General features: G+C 45.8%; 1 pseudogene; it reads left to right on the top strand.

Moving 5' to 3' along the window:
* The first annotated feature begins 1,080 nt into the window (after positions 1–1,080).
* LOC133372818 (potassium channel subfamily K member 1-like) overlaps positions 1,081–18,707 on the top strand; it is a 28,182-nt pseudogene continuing 10,555 nt past the window's right edge.

Raw genomic sequence — 18,707 nt, 5'->3', positions numbered from 1 at the left:
CAACTCTCTTCCATGTCGCGGGTTTTGCACTAGAGCTTCTATAGTACTTGTAAGGTTACTTCCAAGTAGTTGTCTTCCTGTATTTCTTTATCTTGAATCAATTTACAATAAGACAAGGACTCTAAAACATAGAATAAAACAATATGCACATATAAATAAATTAAATAACTAGCATATAAAATAATAAAAAAAGAAAAAAACTCAAATATACAGACAATAAAATACTAAAAATAATAAGCAGTACAATCCAGCAATCAACAGTTGTGACATGCCCAGACAAAATTAATGAGTTTTCAGTAAGTATTGTCAGTATTTGAAACACGCTACAGGTGGTGCCTTCCAGATGACTGGGGGGCAGGGAGATCATTCCAGAAAAATTGCGCCTTTGTAGAGAAACAGGTTTCTGTATTGCTGCTAGATTTGTTTATTAAAAATTATATGCCACTTAATATAATAAAGTTTTATAATAAATATATAATGTTTATTATATAATATAATAAAGTTTTAGATTGCTTTTTAAAACTGTGTTTTTTAAATTTGTATATTGTTTTTAATGTTTTAATTGTTGTAAACCGCCCAGAGAGCTTTGGCTATGGGGCGGTATATAAATGCAATAAATAATAATAATAATAATAATAATAATAATAATAATGATGATGATGATGATAATAATAATAATAATAATAATAATGATGATAATAATAATAATAATAATAATAATAATAATAATAATAATAATAATAATAATAATGTTAAGAGTTCATGAGGCGGAGAAGCCTATGTCTGGAAATTACTCTAATAAAAACTGATTTGCTTTCATCAAGTGATTCTGTTCTTGAGTCCCAACCCGGGCACGACAGTTTGATAGAACCAGCTACTCAACCCTCCTTGCTCCCGCCACTTGAACATGACAAGATGGAAAAGGGAGCTGCTGGGGGGATAAACCCCACTTCTGAGACGGAAGAAGTGAAGCTACTGAGGTCGAGCGTGGCAGACCTACAGTCGGACGTTCAAAGCCTGTTAGCAACTGTGAGAACCTTGAAATTGGACAATCAGAGCCTGAAATCCACAATAGATCGAATGCGGGCAGCCCCTGCAGCCGCCGTGGCCAAGATCCCAATTGGACTACCACCCAAGTATGCGGGACAGAGCGACCAGCTCTCCACTTTCGTGGCCCAATGTGAGATGTACCTGGACATTAAGGATGCAGAATTCCCCAATGATGCTGCCAAAGTGGCCTTTGTGATCAGTCTACTGGAAGGGGAAGCTGCCAAGTGGGTCACCCCCTATCTAATCAGAAAGGATGCCATCCTGGGCAGGTATGGAGGATTTATACGAGCCCTGACCGAAATGTGTCAGGATCCCCAAACAGCCGAGACGGTGGCTAGGCAATTGAGTGCCCTGAAGCAGGGAAAAGGAACTGTATATACCAATATACCAATGCCTTTAAGATCTTATCTCAAGAGACTGGATACAATGACTCAGCCCTGATGTTTATGTACCGAAGTGGACTGAATGCTGAGATATTGGATGAACTGGCCAGAGTCGCACCTCCAACTGATTTGTCTGGACTAATCCAGCTGTGCCTACAAATTGATCACCGACTGGAAGGAAGACATTTAGAGAGAAAACAAGAGGTGCAAAAATATTCAGCCTCAGTATCCCGCAGTAAAATCCCTTCGACCCCAGGGACGTCAGGCAACGCGGGGGACGGCTCGGGAGGGGCGCGGACGAAGCTGTCGGAGGAGGAAAGAGACAGACATAGCACAGAACGTCTCTGCTTTATTTGTTCCAAGCCAGGCCATCTAGCTAGGGACTGTGAACTGAAAGGAGACAGAACAGGGTCGTCGGGAAACGGAAGCACCCAGTCCTAGTGCAGGCCGGAGGACTGGGGGCAGCGCTGTGCAAAGGGCCTCCGTTAACTCATCCCCCCTAAAAGGGGTTCTGGTATTACCCATTAGGATTACAACTTCCACAGGAGTGCAGTTCAACTTGACAGCATTGATCGACAGTGGAGCCTCTACAAACTTCATCGATACCGCCTTAGTCAAACGCCACCACATCCCGCATCGGAAACTAGAAGCCCCCTTATCAGTGGAGACGATAGATGGCAGACCACTAAAGTCCAGGGGGGTCACTAGAGCCACTGAGGATTTGAAGCTAGAAATCCCGGGGCACGAAGAGTTCATTTCCTTGTGTGTATCGGACCTGTCTAATTTTGAGGTGATTCTGGGAATGCCATGGTTGATAAAGCATGACCCAAAAATAGCCTGGAGAGAAGCAGTCGTGTGGTTTACGTCCCAGTATTGTCACGAAAATTGTCAGCCAGAGAAAGCAATAAAAGCCCTAGCAGGAGCTATGCAGGAGGTCAAGGAGGTGACCCTCCCCTCGAAATACCTGGACTTTGAGGATGTGTTTAGTGAAACTGAAGCTGAGACTTTACCCCCCCACCGGCCGTATGACTGCGCTATCGATTTGGTGCCAGGAGCGAGCGTTCCTGCAGGCAAAATCTACTCCCTCACAGAACAAGAGAGGGTAGCTCTGAAAGAATTTTTGGAAAAGAACTTGAAGCGGAGATTTATTCGTTCCTTGCAGTTGCCTGCAGGAGCCCTCCTACTCTTCGTGAAGAAAAAAGGAGGTGAGCTACGACCTTGCAATGATTATCGAGCCCTCAACCAAATTACCATCCCGAACAGCTACTCCCTGCCCCTAATTCCAGAGTTATTAGATCGACTGCGTTCTGCCACGATTTTCACAAAGTTGGATCTGCGGGGGGCATATAATTTGGTCCGAATGAAGGAGGGACATGAATGGAAGACGAGTTTCAACACCTCTTATGGTCAATTTGAGTACCTGGTCATGCCATTCGGATTAAGTGGCAGTCCAGGGGTGTTCCAGAAGTTCATGAACGAAGTGTTTAGGGACCTCTTGGACCAGTACGTGGTTTGTTATCTGGATGACATCCTGATATTTTCAAGGAGCCAGTCAGAGCATGACCAACACGTGAGAACTGTGCTGAGAAGGCTGAGAGAGAATCACCTATATGCCAAGCTGGAAAAGTGTGGCTTTGACCTGTCTTCCCTGGACTTCCTTGGATACCGAATTTCAGCAGGGGGAGTGGAGATGGATCCTGGAAAGGTGAGCTGTGTGTTGGATTGGGGACAACCGACCACCAAGAAAGACGTGCAACGTTTCTTGGGCTTCGCCAACTACTACAGAAAATTCATCCCGGGCTTCTCCAAACTAACCGCCCCCCTCACAGACTGTTTAAGGGGAAAAGGGAAGTTTCAATGGACAGACCAGGCAACAAGAGCGTTTGAAGACCTGAAAGAGAAATTCGTCTCCGAACCTATCCTACGCTTTGCTGACCCGACCCAGCCTTTCGTCGTGGAAGCTGACGCCTCGGACCGGGCGATCGGGGGGGTTCTCTTGCAGCCTGACAGGGGTGGGAAGGAACTACACCCATGTGCATACTACTCTCGAAAGCTCAAAGATGCTAAAAAAAACTACACTGTGTGGGAAAAGGAACTTTTAGCTATCACAGACGCATTCGAAAACTGGAGGCAATATTTGGAGGGGGCTCAACATCAGATAGAAGTACAATCCAATCATAAGAACCTCGAGAGCCTACAGACCGCTCGGAAATTGAACCAGAGACAGATACGCTGGTCGCAGTTTTTCGCCAGGTTTAACTTCAAAATAAAGTACCACTCCCATACAAAAAATCAGAGGGCGGATGCCCTATCCAGACAACCCCAATACAAAGATGAAAAGGCTGACACCCCCCTCCAACACATCATCCCACCGGAAAAACTCACGTTAGGAGCCTGTCAGCCATCCTGGGAAGAAGAGCTCAAGAGGGCCCAGCAGGGGGATCCAGACATACAACATTACATCCAGGAAATGGAGCAGAGCACGGACTCAGAAGTAAGTTTCCACTGGAGGGATGGGTTGTTGTGGTTTAAAACTGCCAGATATGTGCCAAAAGGGGACTTCAGACTCAGAGTATTGCGTCAATGCCATGACAATGTCACAGCTGGGCACTTCGGCATTTTTAAAACCATTCAAAATGTAGCTAAGGATTTTTGGTGGCCTCAAATGCGCAGAGATGTTGAGAACTATGTAAAATCCTGCGCCGTGTGTTTAAGGGTGAAGGCAAGCACAGGGAGGCCTGCAGGGTAGTTGGAACCTTTAGCCACTCCGAAGGGGCCGTGGCAGGATCTCTCCATGGATTTTATAACCGATCTACCAAGGTCACAAGGAATGACTGCTATTTTGGTGATCGTGGATTCATTGACTAAAATGGCCCACTTCCTCCCTTGCTCTGGTGCCTTGGACGCCAAAGAAACGGCAAAGGTGTTCATCAAAGAGATTTATAGATTGCATGGGTTGCCAGACAGCCTCGTCTCGGATCGAGGCACCCAGTTCACAGCTAAATTTTGGAAGGCTGTTTGGAAGCAGTTGAAAACGGAGCTAAGGCTCTCCTCCTCTCACCACCCTCAGACTGATGGGCAAACTGAGAAACTTAACGCAGTTTTAGAGAGGTACCTGCGTTGTTACGTATCTTACCAGCAAAATGACTGGATTTCCTATTTACATGTTGCAGAATTCGCCTACAATAACTCCGTGCACACCAGCACTGGGCAAACACCCTTCTTTGCTAATTATGGATTTCATCCCAAAGCTTTTCCCAGCAGCACAGGCGGCGGGCCTGTGCCAGCAGCAGAGGAATTCCTACAGGAATTACAGGCAGCAAACAACAATTAGATGAAGCCAAAAGGGAATACAAAAGAGTTGCTGATCAACATCGGTGTGAGGGGGTCCCCCTCCAGGTGGGCGATCAAGTATGGCTGTCAACCCACTTTTTTAACATGCTGGGTAAGTGCAGGAAGTTGCAGGATAGGAGAGTGGGACCCTTCGAGATCCAGGCTCAAATAAATCCAGTGGCTTTTTGTTTAAAGTTGCCAGAGACTTTTAAAATGCACCCAGTATTCCATCGTTCCTTGCTAACGAAGGCCGTCCCCCCCAGTGAGTTGAGGCCTATAGAATCTCCAGGGGCACCAATATTGGTGGGGGAACAAACAGAGTTTGAAGTGGAACAGATCCTGGACTTCAGGAGAAGGAGAAATCAGCTGCAATATCTAATTCATTGGAAGAATTATGGGCCAGCCGACAGATCTTGGGAAAAAGCAGAAGACGTTCACGCCCCCATTTTAGTGAGAGACTTTCATGAGAAATTCCCTCATCGCCCCAAACTAACAGGGTGGGAGGGAGCACAGCATGGAGAAGGGGATGATGTCAGGATGTATGGTTAGGATTCTGATGTTTCTGAGAATGAGCTAGGAGAGGGGGGCAGTTGGGCTGAGCCGTCTGGAGGGGAGGAGGAGGCTTCCCAGATAGAGGGGGAAAACCTTGAACAGGCAACAGACTCGTTTCCCACGCACTCCCTCCCTAGGAATGTGAAGCAGTTACAGACAGAGGGGGAGGAGGAGGGAGACCAAGTCCCTTCGGCTGCAGAGAAGGGTAGAGAGAAATCGCCTGAAGTGTTGGGCCAACTCCCCCCACTCCCTACCATCCTTTCCGAATCAGAAGGGGAGGAGGTAGCCGCCCCCCCATCGCCCCGCACCCGAAGACAGTTAAAAAGGCGCCAAAGAAAAGAGGAGGGAAGGGGCGTAGATGTGGGCAATTTGAGGCGGAGCGAGAGAATTTGCGCCCGAAAGCCCCCTTGATAAGGGACAGGGAATGTTTGATACTCTGTTCTATCAACTCTCTTCCATGTCGCGGGTTTTGGTTAATGTTAAGAGTTCATGAGGCGGAGAAGCCTATGTCTGGAAATTACTCTAATAAAAACTGATTTGCTTTCATCAAGTGATTCTGTTCTTGAGTCCCAACCCGGGCACGACACTGACCCTTTGGAGACACTGAGGCTGCTGTACCAGGGTCTTACTCCCTTTATCTTATTTCCCAGCATACTGAACATTCCAAGAAGGGACCTTGGAAAGGACCCCAAATAAACAGAATCAAGCAGAGAAAAAGAGATTTTTAGCTTTGATTCACCTATTAATATATTATAACTTCATTATTCCTAAAGAATATATAGTTCATTAATTAATTATAAAAATTCGATATCAATAGTATTATTTATTTATTATTTGATTTATATCTTGCCCTTCCTCCTAGCAGGAGCCCAGGGCGGCAAGTATGTACACAGCCAATGGCACAGTCTTAAAGTTACAAAGTGCTTATAATGTCTAGCTGGAACAAAAACCAAATGGAGCTGGTCTCCCAGCAGAGCCAATGGAGTGGCTCTGCTTCTCACCTCTCCCTCTTGGTCAGCTGACAATTGAAGGAGAGAAGGCCTGATGGAGTTGGTCTTTGCACAGAGAAAGACTGTTCCTCCTCCTGCTGCAGCCTGCTGGAATGGCTGCTGCACGGTGACAAATGATGGAAAGAGGAGACAATGGAGCTGGTCTCCTAGCACAGCCGATGGAGTGCCCCTGCTTGCCACTTCTCCCTCTGCTACTAGCATTGCCACTGGCACAATCTGGGCAGAACACAGAAGAGAAGCAGAAGTCCAAGGCTCCACTCAGTGGAATGTACAGGAAGGTCCCCAATACAGCTGGGCTGGTTTGCCAATTTTTGTAATAATACACAGTGTCATCTAAAGGGATAGAGGAACACATAAGGCAATGAAGTCCAGAGTCTAAAATTACCAAGCTGTACCACTGAGCATTGCCAAAGTTTTAGTTGGGCTATGTATCTGTCCTTTTAATAGTAGCTACAGGAATTAGCAGGCAAGTCTTTTCATGCTAGGGATGGAGAGGTCTGCCAATTTCAGTTCTCCCTGTTTTTCATTCCCCCCCAACTTAAATTCAGTTTTCAGTGTGAATTTCGAAGGATGCCAGTGCGAATTTGGTAGGTTTTGCTTTAAATGTGAACTGACTTATTTATTTATTTGTTTATTGTACTTATATACCGCCCCATAGCCGAAGCTCTCTGGGTGGTTTACAGTAACTAAAAACATTAAAACAAATATGCAAATGTAAAAACACATCTTTTAAAAACAATTTAAAACACAATTAAAAAATTTAAAACAATTTAAAACACATGCTAAAATGCCTGGGAGAAGAGGAAAGTCTTGAATTTCTTCCCCATGGGTATTCATGACATGGTGCCATCTGCCAATTCTGGCAGGCCAAGCTATAATTGGAGGAGGGGCATAGCAAAAATCTGGTTGGTTGGGACACTCAGACTGCCCCTCAGAGTTCCCCCTGTCCAGGCTGTTGTTTTCCACAGCCTGACATCCCTTCTTGATTTAACACTCCTATGCCCCTGGTGAGATTTAGGATTGATTTGCAGGTGTTCTTACTGACTTACGAGGTTTTAAATAAATGTTGGGCTGCACATACCTTTTCAATCTACGTTTTCTTAACATCCACGATTGGGTTTTAAGGTCTATGGCTGGAGATTTATGGAGCTGCCTTCACCTAGATTGTAGGCTTTCTCTCACTAACTTGTGCTGTGAACATCAATGGGCCCAGGTTTTTTTTATTATTATAATACTATCAGAAAGTGGAATTAAAGGGTTTTCTGCACCTGATATATAAAAAGAGTCATAATGGATTGGACCAATGGTCTATCTATCTTGTTCAGCTAAATGGCTGTAGAATCTCACAAATCAGTCATGAAGGCAAAGGCCTTCTTTGCTTAGTTGTCTCCTATGCCTGCCATTCCCTGGTTGGTTATCCCCTGCACCTGCTGTTCCCTGGTTGGTTGTCCACTGTGTCTCCACATGGAGGTTCTATTCAGACATGTATAGCCATTGATAGACCTATTCTCCATGTATTCTTCTAATTCTTTTTAAAAATGCATCTAAACTGATGGCCATTACAACATCTTGGGGCCATTGTTAGGTCAGTAGCAATTCTCTTCTCTTGCTTCTGGTAGACAGATAGGCTATCCCTCTCTGATTGACTTGACCTTCACAGGGACCTACTTTAATGCTTGGCAGTTCTACTCAATCCCAGCTTCTGATCTTCTGCCTTCAGACTATTCTGATGTGCTCCTACCTCATACCCCAGACACTCTGACGTTATCTATGGTTAAGCATGACATGCTGGGACTATATAGAAAATGGGGCTATTAGCTAGGGCTGTAGCTCACTGGAAGAGCACATGTGTTGCATGCAGAAGATTCCAGGTTGGAAACCTGGCTGGGAAAAGCTCCTGCCTGAAACCTTGAAGAGCTGCTGATAGTAGGCCAGTCTTTGGATCCCCAGATGTTGCTGGGCTACAGTTTCCACCCATCCTGACAATTGGCCGTGCTGGCTGAGGCTGATGGGAGCTGTAGTTCAGCAACATCTGGGGACCTAAAGGTTGGGAAAGGCTGTAGGAGGCAACACAGAAGCAGATCGACCAACGGTCTGACTTGCTATAAGGCACCTTTCTATGTTCCTATTTTAAAAGTGTGTTTTTAAATTTGTATATTTATTTTTAATGTTTTTAATTGTTGTAAACCACCCAGAGAGCTTCGGCTATGGGGCGGTATACAAATGCAATTTATTTTATTTATTTATTATTTAATTTGTATCCCTCCCAGCAGGAGCCCAGGGCGGCAAACAAAGCGCTAAAAACACTTTAAAACATCATAAAAACAGATCTTAAAATACATTAAAACAAAACAGCGTTAAAAAGATTTTAAAAAACTTTTTATTTATTTATTTATTTTTAAAACTTATATACCGCCCGACTAGCAATAGCTCTCTGGACGGTGAACATAGGTACAATAAAATACAATATGGTACAAAAAACTTCACAGTCTAAAATCAAATATCACAGTCTAAAACAGCAAAGGCTCAGAATCAAGTTTCAGACATTACAATACATTAACAAAAATTAAAATTAAAAATTAAAATTAAAATGCCTGGGAATAAAGGAAGGTTTTAACCTGGCGCCGAAAGGATGACTACGTCGGCGCCAGACGGGCCTCCTCAGGGAGACTATTCCACAGTTCGGGGGCCACCACTGAGAAGGCCCTTGATCTTGTCACCACCCTCCGGGCCTCCCTATGAGTCGGAACCCGGAGGAGGGCCTTCGTAGCATACTGTAGTGTACGAGCCGGTTCATAGCGGGAGAGGCGTTCCAACAGATATCGAGGTCCCGCGCCGTATAAGGCTTAAAAAGGGTTAAAAACATTATTAAAAAAACATATTAAGCAATTTGAACACAGATGCAGACTGGGATAGGTCTCAACCTAAAAGGCTTGTTGAAAGAGGAAAGTCTTTAAAAGGCGCCGAAAAGATAGCAAAGATGGCGCCTGCCTAATATTCAAAGGAGGGAATTCCACAGGGTAGGTGCAGCCACACTAAAGGTTCATTTCCTATATTGTGCAGAACGAAATGCAATAAATAAATAAATAAATAAATAAATCAGCCCTTTGTTCAGAACCTTGAGGGCCAGAATCTTGCTTCATCTTCAAGAGAAGGACAATAGTTCATTGGTAGAGTGCATGCCTTGCATGCCAAAGATCCAGTCCCTGGCAGTATTCCCAGGCGGGGTTGAAATCCTGGGGAGCTGCTGCCTGTCAGAGTAGATAATACTGAGCTAGATGAACCAATTGTCTGACATGGTGCATCAACTTCCGAGGTTCCTACTACAGTTATCTTCCTTCCTTCCTTCCCTTTCGTCTTCCTTTCCTGTGGATTTGATTTCGAAGATCCCGGCCTTAGCTGCCCCATGTTAAGTAGCTTCATCTGCGTTCTGTGAATTATATTAGCCGAGTCTTATAATTCTGTACCGAAGATAGATGGAGAGAAGTCGGCTCGAACAAAAACCCATTCATATCCACAGACAGCCTTGTTACCAAACGCAAAAAAAGGAGAGAGTTCCTTTTGTGTCTTTCATGCTTGCTAGGTTAAGGAATGAAAAGGCACTTAAAAACCAGCCTTGCTCCATAAAGAAAGCCATCATAAGCTGATAATGAAAGTCCCAAACATTCAATATTGCATTTAACCTTCAATTAGTAGGGAATAAATAATCCAAAGGAGACGGGAGGCAGAGGGCAGCGGAGGTGAAAGGGGTTTGCTTCCCTCATGGCCCTGTCTAGTGACCCATACACCAATTTGGAAGGAAAGGCACGCCACATTCCAGAGCTTGGGCATAATGGCAGCTGTTGTCCATTGGGACTGGTAGGAAGGAAGGCATGGAGGCCAACACTGGAAGCCAGAGCCAATGACTGGCAGAGCAAACTCAGGCTAGTTTTGCCCTTCAAGGGCAACCCTGAGATGGAGGAGGAGGAGGAGGGTGAGACCGACAGCCAGGGCCACCCCCTGGACTGATTGTAAGGAGATTGGGTATGTAGGGCTGGCTGAGGACAGACTGGGCTTGGTGGGGCCTCACTCACCCTAGTGGTGGGGAGGGAGCAAATACATCCATTTTGGCTTCTCCCAGGTTGTCATTTTTCCAGTCTGAAGTTCAGTCCTCCATATTTCCACATGAGTTTGTGATTTTTTTTTGAAAATTCACCAGCATTTTTGGTGCAAATTGCTCCTAATGTTCACATTTTTGTATGCAATTTTGCCTAACATGCACATTTTTGCAAAGGAATTTCCCCAACATAATGCATTTTTGTATGTTATTTTCATTAATACGTGCAATTACCTGCACACTTTACACTGCAGGCTCATCGACACGGTGGTTTACTGTGTGTTTTCTGCTACTCACATCTTTTAATTTGCAGGGTTCATATGACATTACCAGCAAACAGAAGCTAAAAAGGTAAAGGTGTCCCTGCACTTGTAGTGCGCGTCATTTCCGACTCCTAGGGTGACGTCTTGTGACGTTTACTAGGCAGACCGTATATATGGGGTGGGATTGCCAGTTCCTTCCCTGGCCTTTCTTTACCCCCCAGCGTATGCCGGGTACTCATTTTACCGACCACGGATGGATGGAAGGCTGAGTGGACCTCGACCCCTTTTACTGGAGATTCGACTTCCTCCTTCCATTGGAATTGAACTCCGGCCGTGAGCAGAGCTTCGGCTGCGTTACCGCCGCTTACCACTCTGCGCCACAGAGCTATCATTATTCTATTTATAATTAATGTCTATTGCATTTATATACCGCCCCATGGCTGCAGCTCTGTGGGCGGCTTACAACAATTAAAAACATTAAAAACAAATGTACAAATTAAAAAAAACACATTTAAAAAAAGCAATTTAAAAACACATGCTAAAATGCCTGGGAGAAGAGGAAAGTCTTGACCTAGCGCCAAAAAGATAACAGTGTTATCGCCAAGACGATCATTCCATAATTTGGGGGCCACCACTGAGAAGGCCCTCTCCCTTGTTGCCAGACTCCCAGCTTCCCTCAGAGTAGGCACCCGGAGGAGGGCCTTTGATGTTGAGTGTAGTGTACGGGTGGGTTCGTGTTGGGAGAGGCATTCCATCAGGTATTGTGGTCCCAAACCGTGTAAGGCTTTATAGGTTAAAACCAGCACCTTGAATCAAACTCGGAAACATGCAGGCAGCCAGTGCAAGTGGGCCAGAATCAGTTTTATATGTTCAAACCGTCTGGTCCCTGTTACCAATCTGATCCCTAAGTGGATGCTTCAAATTGAAAACGGAGATAAAAAAAGTTTCTGTTATATGAACTAATGCTCCCGTGTGGATAAGCCAGGGCCGGTTCTAAAGGGCGGCCAGGTTGGGCACTGGCCCTCGGGCCCTGGAGCTACAGGAGCCTCTCAGGGCCCCCTGAGGGACCCTCGGCTCCCCTTCCACGATGTGCACCCCCCACACACCCCACTTACCTGTCAGCCGGCTTTTTAGCATTGCCCTTAATGAAGATGGTGGCCGCAGCTTCCTTAAGGTATTGAAGCCACTGCCGCCATCTTAGTTGATGGCAGAGATGCACGTGTGTAGCACGCACGTGTGCCATCAACAAAGATGGTGGCGGAGGCTTCATTTCCCTTAGGGAAACTGTGGCTGCCATCTTCATTAAGGGCAATGGTAAAGACTAGACAGGTAGGGGGCCATGGGGGGTGCGGGGGGCCCACGCGCACGCATATGCCCGCGTGTGCACACCCACCCACCGGGGGGCCAGGGCAAGCTGATGCCCAAGGGGCCTGCATGCCTGAAGCCGGCCCTGGAATAAGCCCTACTATATACATATTTATACATATCACTTGGCTGAAGAATTGCATTGCAAAATTCAGACAACTGGAGATTTCAAAGGATGGCTGTGTTTTGATTCGCATGTTGTTTTGGAAGGTATGAATTAGGTAAATTTGCCTTTAAATGTGAACTGGATCAAGCGTCTCCCTCATCCCTCCCCGGTGGTCTAGCCTCCACTGCCTGGGCAGGAACTAAGACACAGACCTGGAGCATGTCTTGGAGTATGTTGGACCAGAGAATAGGGCTGTTTCTGAAATTCTCTGCATCCAAATTCCTTCCTGGGTTTTGGATTTCTTTTTAAAAAGAAGAGGATGTGCAGCCACAAGATGGGGGTGAGGTGGGGAACCTGTTCCAGTGGGAGGGCCACGTTACCTCGTGTGCATCCTTCCAGGGGCCCCATGCCAGTGGTGGGCAGTACCAGAGGCAAAAGTGGTGGGGCTGGAGGCAAAAAGTAAGTGGAGCAACCAAGGTGATTCTTACCTTTTTCCAGAAGTCTGTATTCCAGTCACATAAAAATCAGAGAGTTTCTACACCCTCTGCACCCATTCTCCACCCAAGCAAGGAAGAGGCATGATCACAGTTCAAGGTCATATTCCAACTAGGCAAAGTGCCTTGAAGAAAGATGCGTGTGTGTCTTGTTTGGGGGAGAGTCCTGAGGGCTAGGCAGAGACACCTGGAAAGTGTCATTCGGCTCAGGGCCCACCTCTGGTTTAAGAGTTGTATAGGCAATCTTTTGATAGTATAGGCTGCTGGGAGGACTCGAACCAGGACCCTTCCATTTTGTGGGTTGTGGCTCTGCATAGTGAGCTATCAGAACTGCAGCAGTATTGTAGGCTCTGTCTCTGTGCACGAAGCCAGGGATTCCACCGGATACAAGAGGCTCAGGACTGTGGAGAAGAGCTGGAACCACTGATGATGTTCTTAAAACACAGGCAGGTACATGTGGCAACAAGTGATTTGGGGGCTACAGAAGTGAAGGGCTACGTTGGTGTAAGTCTGAAGGTATGTGAAGAAATCAAAGAGCAGGGGGAGTTATTGTGGGGCAAGATTGGAACATTGTGTTTATTTCCCCTCACCTGTCCAATCTGATGGGCGTTCACGGCGGGCTTTAGCTACTTTGCTGCTCTAGGTGGCATTTTGTTTCCGTCTTATTTTATTTACTTCTTTATGTATTGCATATATATTCCACCTTTTCTCCAAGGAGCTCAAGGTAGCGTACATGGTTCTCCCCCTCCTCAATCCCCACAAAGCACCCTCCGAGGCAGGTTAGGCTGAGAGATGGTGACTAGCCCAAGGTCACCCAGTGAGCTTCATGGCTGAACGGGGATTTGAACCCTAGTCTCCCAGGCCCTAGTCCAACACTCTGACCATTATACCTCACTGGGTCTGAGGGGGGCCTTAGTGTAGCAAGGGGGGTTGTGTTATGAGTGGGGTGTGTTTATTTAAAACATTTTTACCTTGATTTTTAGCTGAAAATTTCTCATAAATCTCATGGATCCTGTGGGTTTTCAGAAGGCTCTGGGGGTCTTTCCAGCTGATAGTACTGGCGCTCCTGTCGAGGCCCTGGTCGAACTGTGGAATACGGAGATGGCCCGGGCTATTGACACGATCGCTTCCGCGCGCCCCCTTCGGTGTAGAGCTCATACAGCTCCGTGGTATACCCCGGAGTTGCGAGTGATGAAGCAAGAGAGAAGGAGGCTGGAGTGCAGATGGAGACGAACTCCTGACGGATGCAATTACGCTTTGGTAAGTGCCTCCACTAAGTTGTATATAAAAGCGGTAAGGGCGGCGAAAAAGTCTTATTTTGCTGCCTCTATTAGGACATCTCTTTGCCGCCCAGCGGAGCTTTTTAGGGTTGTACGAGGGCTTTTACATTCTGGTCCTCAAGATACCATAGAAACATCTGAAGCCCGCTGCAACGACATTGCGGGGCACTTCCAAAATAAAATCGCATGCATCCGTAGGGACCTAGACTCTGATGTTATGACAGATGAATCCATTGAAGTGTCCAGAACGCGGTCTTGTCCTTCATTATTGGATGAGTTTCAGTTGGTGCAGCTTGAGGAAGTGGACAAGGTGCTTGGAATGGTGCGGGCGACCACGTCTGCTCTGGATCCTTGTCCATCTTGGCTAGTGAAGGCTAGCAGGGCTGGTACCACCGGCTGGGCCAAGGAAGTGATAAATGCCTCCTTGAGGGAGGGAATGGTCCCTAGTAGCCTCAAGGAGGCAGTAGTGAGACCTTTGTTAAAGAAACCTTCCTTGGACCCAGATAACTTGAACAATTATAGACCGGTGGCAAATGTCCCCTTTTTGGGCAAGGTTTTAGAGCGAGTGGTTGCTGGCCAGCTCCAGGTCCTCTTGGATGAAACCGATTATCTGGATCCGTTTCAATCCAGTTTTAGGCCCGGTTTTGGCACTGAAACAGCCTTGGTCGCCCTGTATGATGACCTTTGTCGGGAGAGGGACAGAGGGAGTGTGACTCTGTTGATTCTCCTTGATCTCTCAGTGGCGTTTGATACCTTCGACCATGGTAACCTTCTGGGGAGACTCGCGGAGTTGGGAGTTGGGGGCACTGCTTGGCGGTGGCTCCGCTCCTACTTGGCGGATCGTCGCCAGAAGGTAGTACTTGGGGAAGTTCGGAAACTTCAGCTAGTGCAAAACGCAGCAGCCAGACTGCTGACGAGGACCAGCCGGTCAGCGCATATAACACCTGTTCTGGCCCGTTTGCACTGGCTACCTATCTGTTTCCGGGCCAGATTCAAGGTGCTGGTTTTGACCTATAAAGCCTTATATGGCGTGGGACCGCAATACCTTATGGAACGCCTCTCCCACTATGAACCTACCCGGTCACTTCGCTCAGCATCTAAGGCCCTCCTCCGGGTACCAACTCACCGAGAAGCCCGGAGGACAGTTACTAGATCTAGGGCCTTTTCTGTAGTGGCCCCCGAATTGTGGAACAGCCTCCCCGAAGAGGTACACCTGGGGCCTATGTTATTATCATTCCGGCGCCAGGTTAAGACCTGGCTATGCTCCCAGGCATTTTAATGTTTAATGTTTATAATTTCTTAAACTGTTATACTTTGTTTAATATATTATTTTGTTTGTTGCTTGTGTTTATCGTCTGTAATCTGATTTTATTGTGATACTTCTGTATTTTAACCTTTTTGTACACCGCCCAGAGAGCTACTTGCTATGGGCTGTTTATAAATGGAACAAATAAATAAATAAATAAATAAATAACGACCGACTTGGATGGAAACAGAGGATTTCATCCAGGGATGGAAGGATCTGTCTATTTCAGTGTCTCATTTTTCCTACTTTAAATTAAGTTCTCCACATTTCTGCAACAATTTATGATTTTTTAAAAAAACAAACCTCATCAAAATCCTTCAGCATTTTAGTGCCAATTTCTCCTAATAAACACACTTCAGTGCAGAATTTTAACTAAAGTACACATTTTTGCAAGCAATTTATATGTTATTTTCAGACAAAAGAAAGTGCTTTGTGTAGCACATAGTTAAATTACTGAATTCGCTCCCACCAACTCAGATGACTTTAAAAGAAAATTAGACAAATCCATGGAGGATAAGGCTAGCAATGGCTACTGGCGGTGATGGCTGTGGTCTGCCACCATAGTCAGGCGCAGCATGCTTCTGAAAACCAGATGCCGGAAGCCACAGGAGGGGAGAGGGCTCTTGCACTCGGGTCCTCCTTGTGGGCTTCCCATTGGGGGCATCTGGTTGGCTGCTGTGACAACAGGAGATTGGACTAGGTGGGCCACTGGCCTGATCCATGTTCTCATGTTCTTTCTTTCCCTCTGCTGTGGAGCCTGATGAAATGGCTGCTGCTCAGTGACAGTTGAAGGGGAGCTAAAGGCAGCCGGTCTCTCCACAGAGCCGACGGACTAGCCCTGCTTGTCTTCTCCCCCTTAGCACTGCAGCCTGCAGATTACTGCTCCACTCGCTTGTATGGGTTGAGGGAAAGCAGAAGTCAGCAATATAGTCTGAGTGCACACGTTTGTTATTTGCTTGTGGCAAATACCTGGGGGCAGGGGGTTTGTGTTCCCCTTATATGGTTTTCCTGATTAGCTGCTGGGAGCCAAGCCTTGGAATTCTGCCATCCAAGGCAGCTGCCCATTCTGTGTTTTGGGCTGAACCAGCCCGGAGTTGGCCTTTGGTTGGCTCTCTAAATAAAAGCCCACTTTTACTGATGACATTGCAAATCAGTTTGGCAGGGAATAGCAGGAAGCTGTGCTTGAGGACACAACCAGCTGTAAATTAAAGCTCTCTAATGTTAGAGAGCCCCCACCTTTAATTATCTAAGAGGACCTCCAGGAAAAAGAGAAGACTCTTGAGCCGTAATTATCCATTTGTCCTGCTGTCCAAGGGCAAACTTTGTTAGCGTGATTATTTTTAAAAAATTGCTTCCCTTTTTGAAATGCTGATCAAGAAAATGTACCAGAGTCTTCAAAAGTAATGACATCCTCCTTCTGTTAGAGGGGCCTGTCTTTTTTGGAGACAATTCAGAAAGGCTTAAGTGCAGGAGAAAGAAATCACCGATGGAAAAGTAATGCCTGCCTTTTCCTTGAGTTGGAATAGATCCTGGGATGTCTTAGGTGTCACTAGAAATGGAGCAGGGGAGTGAAAAATCCCTTTAAAATCCCTTTTAAGGTACTTAAAAGACTCAGGGCAGAGGTCCATGCCACAGATTTGCATATGCTAATTATACAGCCACAAGTGGCTGTATACTACAGCCAGCGTGGATTTTTCACATTCCGCAATGTTAAATTGAAAATACCCCCCATGCCATTCTGATGCTTCCCATAAGCTCATTTCAAAACAAAACCTTACAAAACTTATAGTCCTGAACTCAGAAAATCTTGCTTAACAACCCTCTCAATTTTCATGGCGATACACAAAACAGAGCAAATCGAGAGTTCAAAGTCTAAAAAGAGAGAAAAAAACCGCAGAGCCCTTTTGGACTTTTTTCTGTCAGAGTTCTCATAATCTGTTGAAATTCATTAAAAATCAGCCATGTTCACAGAGTACCTGTGATCTTATTACTGACCTTGCCCCATACTCTGACCTTCATCTTCTGCAGTTTAAAAGTTAAAAAAGTGCCTGGTTGATTTTTAATTAATTTAATAATTTTTGCATTGAACTGAATGATAGTGTCAGGCATGCTCATTAAGAACCGTCAGTGTTCTAAAAGCCAGACTTCCAGCTGCTGGGCTTGCCTAATCAAGGGGCCACACCCACACCAGACCTTTAGTTCACTTCAGACAGTTGGGAGTTGCCTGGGGTGACGGGCTGTTTTGGGAGTTGCCTGGGGGTGGGGGCCATTTTGGGAGTAGCTTATGAGGTGGGAGAGGCAGTTTCGACACTTGCCTGTGTGTGTGTTTGGGATAGGGATGGGTGAGAATTTCGATTCAGTTCTCATTTCAAGCAGAATTTATCAAATTCACAATTTCTGAAACAATATGGGAACTGAAACACAGCCATCTTTCGAAATTCACATTTATTAGAATTTGGGGATGCAGTTTGCCAACCAAACAACATTTACAAAAATGCCTGTTTTAGGGGAAAGTGTGCAAAAAAGGAACACATGAGTGAAAATAACATGCAAAAAGGCATGAAACGATGAGAAATGGCTTACAAAAATGTGCACCTTTGTCAAAACTGCCTACAAAAATGTGTTTATTTGGAGAAATTCGCACGAAAATGGTGGAGAATTTTCATGAGGATTTTTTTTTAAAAAAAAAATCACGAATTGCAGCAGAAATGTGGAGAACTGAATTTAACATTGGAAAAATGAGAAGTGGAGAGAACTGAAAGAGACAGATTTTCCATCCCTAGTTTGGGAGTCCCTGTGTATGTGTTTTGGAGTGCCTGGCGTGCATGTGGGGATGCCTTGTGGTGTGTGTGTTTGGGAGTCTCTTGTATATTTGAGAGTCCAGGGGAGGGGCTGGAAATCTGTGTGTGTGTTGGCACACTGAGCGCACAGGAGCAAAGCCCCTAGAATGGACATAAAAAAGCCCTGCTTGATCAGACCAAGGTGATTGAGTCTTAAATGAATACAACTGGAACCAGGTCTTTCTCTCTGTCCCCAGTACAGGTGCTAATTTAACACAGCAGAGATAGGAAGGCTGTGTTATTGACAATTATTGCTGTTGTGAATGATCACTGTGCTACTCTGTACATATTTGAGCTTTGCACTGAAATGTACAGATGGTAACTCCTGCATTGTCATGGTCTTTTGGACTCTCTCTCTCCCTCCCAACAGAGGAGGATAAATTACCCATCAAGTAACCATATGGACCTGGATTGTCAAACTCTGGGATAGGTAGACTTCAGACATGTCGGATCTAACTCAGGACCTACCAAACGAGAGCTGGGTGCAGAAGACACACAGTTAGAATGAGAGAACAGAGGTCAGGACTGCTCCTTCCAAGAAGCAGAGTGAGGCAGTGGTCTCAGGCAGCAAATGATGAGTGCGCTCTCTCTCTGCTATGCAGCTTGTCCTATATCCCCTGAGTTAGACA

The sequence above is a fragment of the Rhineura floridana genome, chromosome 18, assembly GCF_030035675.1.
Source record: "Rhineura floridana isolate rRhiFlo1 chromosome 18, rRhiFlo1.hap2, whole genome shotgun sequence".
Classification (NCBI taxonomy): Eukaryota; Metazoa; Chordata; class Lepidosauria; order Squamata; family Rhineuridae; genus Rhineura; species Rhineura floridana.
This window is presented reverse-complemented; position numbering and strand designations above follow the sequence as displayed.